Source organism: Silurus meridionalis, chromosome 3, assembly GCF_014805685.1.
Source record: "Silurus meridionalis isolate SWU-2019-XX chromosome 3, ASM1480568v1, whole genome shotgun sequence".
NCBI classification, from domain to species: domain Eukaryota; kingdom Metazoa; phylum Chordata; class Actinopteri; order Siluriformes; family Siluridae; genus Silurus; species Silurus meridionalis.
Genome location: NC_060886.1, coordinates 11,575,641 through 11,582,651, shown reverse-complemented (window position 1 = coordinate 11,582,651; position 7,011 = coordinate 11,575,641).

Here is a 7,011-nt window from a genome sequence, read left to right as displayed (position 1 = left end):
TGCAGTATATCATGACATAAAAATTAGTTTGTACACTTTTACACATACGTTCCAACTTTCTCCTGCCGCAGACTGATACTTTATGGTCTGATATCCATAACTGGCTTTACCCAAAGGTTCCCCATCTAAGAACTTTGACTGTGAAGGACATTATCTTTGGTCTTGTAATGAACAATAACAAAGACAACTTTCTTGTTAATAATCTACTTCTGATGGGAAAATTTTATATACACAAATCGAAATACTTAAAAGTCAAACCAACGTTTTTTGCATTTTATAATGAGTTTATTTCTTTCACAAAAGCCCTTAAAGTGATTAAAAAGAAAAATGCATTGAAACTTTTGTGCTTTATAGAAAAATATGATTTACAGAATAAACCATAGCCCTGTTCATTTGTATCTTTTTTTAAATTAAATTTTATTATTATTATTATTAATAATAATAATAATAATTTTTATTATTATTATTATTATTATAAATTTGATTTATTTATAAATATTTTTTCCCCTCTTTACCCTAAATATATGTGAATATATTACTTATAAAGCCCTAAATGGTTTGGCTCCCATGTATCTATCCAGTCTTTTAACACGCTACAATCCGTCACGCTCCCTGAGATCTCAAACTCTGGACTTTTACTAGTTCCTAGAATAGCAAAGTCCACTAAAGGTGGTAGATCATTCTCACATTTAGCTCCTAAACTTTGGAATAGTCTTCCTGACAGTGTTTGTGGCTCAGACACACTCTCCCAGTTTAAGTGTAGATTAAAAACTTAGCTTTTTAGCAAAGCCTACACATAACATACGTCTCACATCATAACCTTGTGCTCCAGAATATCTGATTCACATGCACATTATCAACTTGTGCTGTTAATATCATGACAATATTATCTTCTCTTTTTCTCCCCATCCCGAGGCATCCTGAGATTTGGCCAGCTCCAGTCACGTCCCACCTCATGAAGATTATGGACCTTTTCAGAAGTAGATGCCCAACTCCCAAACATCGCGTACCATCTAGGGACGTACCAGTGCCAATTGGATCCCACTACATGTGTGGAGTTTTGACATTGGACCTCCTGGAGTGTTAAAAGGCTCTGGCATGGAGAAGCTGGTGCTGGATCTGTGATGATCGCAAATGTTAAGCTCAGTAGCTCCTAGTTTTATAACCATAAAGACTGTATAAGACTGTAGAAAGAACATTACTTATAATCTTATACTCCAGTACTCATGTTAGTTCTCACTCTCTAGTGTTCTGTATTGTTGAAAGATTGATGATCAAACTTTTGATGTCACCCAAATGAAGATGGTTTCCCCTTTTGAGTCTGGTTCCTCTCAAGGTTTCTTCCTCATAACATCTAAGGGAGTTTTTTCTTGCCACAGTCGCCACGGCTTGCTTATCAGGGATAAATGCACACATTCACCTTAACTGTTGATTTCTGTATATCTGCTTTGAGACAATGTCTGTTGTGAAAAGTACTATAGAAAAAACTTGACTTGACTTGACTTGACTATATTTGTATTTTCATGCACCTGTTCTGTGTATTGTAATGTAAATTGTACTTGTTATTGCCACATTGTTTGTATATGGCTAAATATTGCTTAATAAAAATATCACGAAAAAAAAAGACTGTTGTGCTATCTGTATATCTTGAATGACAGGTGTCTTGTCAATTGATCGTAAGTGTTTCATTCTCAAAATATACCTTCCTTTTCCGGTTTGTCTAAATTGTTGTTGTGTTTGCGGATTTGTTCATGTGTTTTCCTGCAACAATTCAGACAAATCGGAAAAGGAAGGTATAGTCTTCTTTTATCAAGTGGACAGTGGACAGTCAGAATGTGTAACATATATTATTAGTCAATGTTAAAATATAATAATAATAAAATTATCAGATGTTAAAATATAATAATAATAATAATAATAATAATAATAATAATAATAATAATAATAATTGAATCCTCAGATGTTAAAATATAATAATAATAATGATAATAATAATAATAATAATAATAATAATAATAATAATAATTAATGCCCCATATCTGTTAATGGAAGCAAGACTTACCGTAACTAAATTAATTAGCAGGAGGGGCAGTCAAAGAGGAAATGTCATCAGACAAAGACTTCCTGTATATATCACATACTCACTTTGTAAAGATCCTGTTCCTACACTGAACAGATAACATAGGAATGTGTTTAGAGAACCAGTGTGAGAACCATCTTAACACTGACATATACAGTCATTAAGCTAAACCATATGATAGCTGCTACATTTCCATCCGAGCAAAGAATAACGTCAGATCTGTTGTTACGCGCTAAAATGCTCCCCTGCCACAGACTGGATCTCATAATTATGAGATATTTAGTCATAATTATGAGTTAATAAGTCGTAATTATGAGATACTAAATCATAATTATGAGTTAATTAGTCATAATTACGAGATCAGGATCTAACCCTAACCCTAACCCTACAATTAATCATGAGTTAACTCATGACAGTCATGTAATTAATCACGATTAAATATTGTATTGGTTGACAGCTCTAATATTAATATGATGTGAGGTCCAGTTAGCATGACACTAGAACAGGTAGTAGTAATGGCTACTTTTTACTTAAGTACATTTTAGAGCCCAAACATCTTTACTTTAACTTAAGTAAAAAAAGTATAGTCCATACTTAAATTTTGACCAGAGTATTTAAAAAAAATTATTATCTGTACCTCTACTTAAGTGAAGGATGTGTGTACTTTTGCCAGCTCTGCTTACTGGACATTATTTTAAAAACTGCCTTCTTGTCCATTGTTTTAACATTCGTAAAATGGATTTTACACAGCTTACAAAAGCTTTGCTGATCTTTAGTACAGCTTTAGTACAGCTCACTCACAACACCGTTTCACCTGCACAAACTCATTGATGACAGTGCTGTTGTTGGATGTGTCTCTGATGTACAGGAGACTAGGCCATGATTGACAGTTTTGTTAGGTGTTGTAAAAAAAACTTCAGCTTTCCAATAATATGAATAAATAGTAAAAACTGTGTTTTCATCTAAAAACACCCTGTGTCCACACTTTTGAATTTGTTCACAAAAGTTGCTCATAAACAACGAAATGTCTGAAAACTCTTACATTTCTGTACTGCACACAGGCAAAAAGTAAGACATTTCAACTTGTATTATTTCCACCTGATGTGTATATACCTACTGGCACTTTGAAATGTTGCAGCAATGACTAAAAATGTGTCATAATTTTCGAAAGCCTCTTTCAAAGTCCTTAGTACACCATTATGATGTTAGTTTTGGCCACATTATCCCATGTCCATACTAATAATACCTCTGTAAGAGCTGTTTTCCTCTCGTATTGCGAAATGGCGTTTTCAAATTGATACACTTTGGAGGGCATTTTCAAAAAGCTAGATTTTCATTGACTGAAAACACTTTCTCAGTGTGGACAGAGGGCCAAAACCGAGAGAGAAATGTGCCTTTTCAATCGAAAATGTGTGGACATGGCCTAATGTGGAGTGTACATTCCCCCAGCACTAATACTAAGGAGGCACTGTGTGAACTTTATGGGACTATTAGCGACCTGCTCAACCTGAAAGACTGTTTATTATCACCAGAAATTTAAATTATGCAAATTTCAGGACTGTGCTCCTCAGTATGTGACGTGCTACTCAGACCACATCTCTATTATGCTAATTCCAGCATACAGACTGCTTGTCAGATGCTCTTAACTGGTTCTGAAAAACCTGGTCAGCAGGAACCACCTCTGCTCTTCAGGACTGTTTTGAGTGCACTGACTGGGAAATGTTTAGGGAGGCTGCATCCAATGGCGTTTCCATCAACTTGGAGGACATCATCAGTGACCGACTACATTAAGTGCAAGTGCGATGACCATCTCCAAGACTATCACTACACGCTCCACCCAGAAGCCGTGGATGACTACAAGACTACAAGACAATTTTACCGGCTTGTGACCATGAAGCTTCCCTCTCAGATGCACTGAACAACTTCTACACCAGGTTTGGGGTGCAGAACAACATGGTGGTGAAGAACACCAACCTTTCTATCAACGACCAATTGCTCTGTCTGAAGTGAGGAAAACCTTGTGCAATCAACGAAGTCTGCTGCACCAGACACCTTAGCTGACATCTTTAACCTCTCTCTGAGCAGCGCCATTTTCCTACATGCCTCAAGACATCGATCATCATCACATTGCCAAAGAAGTTTACAGTCTTCTGCCTCGATGACTATTGTCCCTGTCGAAATCACACCCATCATAATAAAGTGCTTTGAGAGGCTGGTCATGAGGCACATCAGGACCCAGCTACCACCCTCACTGAACCCCATGCAGTTTGACTATTGTTTAAACCGTTTCAGGGGCGATGCCATCGCCACAACCTTCCATCTGGCCCTGACACACCTGGACAATAAGGGCACATAGGTGTGAATGCTGTTTAGTTCAGTGTAAACTTCAGTTCAGTATTCAACACAATCATCGCTTAGCACTTGGTGGAGAAGCTGAGCTTACTGGGCCTGAACACCTCCCTCTGCAACTGAATTATGAACTTCTTGACTGCGAGACCTCAGTCAGTCCCAATCTTGAACACCATCTCCAGCACCACCACACTGAGCACTGGGGCCCCTGAGGGCTGTGTGCTCTGCCCACTGCTGTTCACTCTGCTGACTCACGACTGTGTAGCAATTCACAGTTTCAATCACATTTAGTTCTCTGATGAGCCAACCATGGTGGGTCTCATCAGCAAGAATGTCAAGTCAGCATACAGAGAATAGGTACAACAATTAACAGCCTAATGTGGAGTCAACAGTCTGTCTCTGAACACTTACAAAACTAAAGAGATGGTTGTTGACTTTAGAAGAGCACAGAGCAGCCATTCTCCACTGATCGTCAATGGATCCTCTGTGGAGATCGTCAAATGCACCAAATTCCTTGGTGTTCATCTGGCAGAGAACTTAACCTGGTCACTCAACACCAGCACCATCACCAAGAAAACCCAGCAGCACTTTTTGAGGAAAGCCCATCTCCCTCCCTCTCCATCCCTTAATTTCTAACCATGTTCTACATAGGGACCATTGATACACCCTGAGCAGCTGCATCACTGCCTGGTTTGGGAACTGCACCGTCTTGGATCGCAAGACCCTACAGAGGATTCTAAGGACAGCCGAGAAGATCATTGGAGTTTCTCCCCTCTATAACGGGCATTTACAACACACGCTGCATCCGCAAAGCCATACAGCATTGTGGACGACCCTCACACACACTCTTCACTCTTCTACCATCAGGTAAGAGGTTTCGAAGCATTTGGGCCTTCACACCCAGACTGTGCAACAGTTTGCACACATCTCTGCAACTGGACCCTGGACTTCCTTATGAACAGACCACAGTCTGTCTGACTGAACTCAGCCACCTCCTCCAGTCTCACCCTTAGCACTGGGGTTCCTCATGGATGTGTATTGTCTTCTCTTCTATACTCTCTTTTCACCTATGACTTTCACCAAGGTCATAAGAGCTGTATCAAAACCTAAAAAAAGAAATAAAATATTCAAATGCACAATAATTTAATGTAATATTTTAAATGTATTATTTTAAGGTTTTGGGAATCAAATATTGGAAAACGAAATTAGTAAATGTTACAAACCAGAAAATTTTATGAAATTGATAATTAAGAGTAGCTTAGCCCTTAATCACTGCTCTGCATCATCACTGGTGCTGATCAGATGGCAATCTTAAACAAAAAAAAGGGGGAAAAAAGATGCCTGTCAGAGCACAGATACATGCTTTTAGCAGTACGAAAAAGACAAAAGAACTAAATAAAAACCCAAGCTGATTTGATATCTTTGTGAAACGGATTATTTCATACCATTTCTCTTTCTTGGTTTTTCAGTCTTTTGTGAAGTCAGGCATTTTAAAATACTACTGTAGTGGATGATTACTCTGAAATATGCTTAAAAATCTAAGTAAAGTGATAAATTAACAGTTGATTTACTGCTTAAGTCTTCATGTACATTGCCAATTGTATTAGTGTTGTGTGTGTAACATAGCTCACGTGGAGTTCTGCTAACCATGCAGTCTCATGCTCTGTTATGAGCTATCAGCAAATTGAGTGTCCGCAGATAAATTAGAGAAGTAATTATTGTTATAGTTATGTTCAATTAGGAAAATGTGAAAAAAAGAATTGATTGTCAGTAAATGTGTTGATGCATTTTGAACATTTATTACATTGAAAATTATTATTTGAAATACTAATGTGGGTAAATGAGAATTTACTGCAATAAATTATTTTCCTGCATTGTCTTCGCAAGGTTTTTATCAAAAGATTTTCCGTGTTCCCCCTTCCCAATTTGGTTGACATCTCTCTTTGATGCTGGATGAGGAATTCTTGGAGCTCTGGAATTAGAATACTTTCTACAATCAGCTAGGAGTGCTCAACATTGGTGGAAAATGGCGAGCCACCCTTGTTTTTCCCGTAAACCGGGATAATTTTTCGTGCTTCATACGTGTACCATTTTCCTTTTTTTTCCTCTCTCTTCCTGGATTTTACCACATATTTACCTGAGTTATTTCTATCCAAGGACAATTAATTGGAAGACATTTTTATTTAGTGTGTCCTTGGGTAGCTTACCTGATGTTTATTGTCACCATACTGATTTATTTAAATTTTTTGCACCTTGTTAAAATTGTTCTGTAAAGTAACAATACAGAGGTTATTGAGTTGAATAATTGAAATCCTGTCCTTTGAATGTTAACTGGGGTGATGTACATAAAATTGCAAGATAATTAATTAATAATGGGTAGCTAAAATAAATAAACAGGAAATACAAGTTAACATAGAGATAGAGAGATAGAGAAAATACTTATCTTTCAATTATAATATAGGTTTGTAATTGTTTCCTCTGCCTTGCTGCTAAACTGGTTTCAAGGGCAGACATAGTCTTCTGATCTGGTCCAAGATATTAGAAAGTAGTTTATGCTTAGACTGTAGGACAAGTGCTACAAC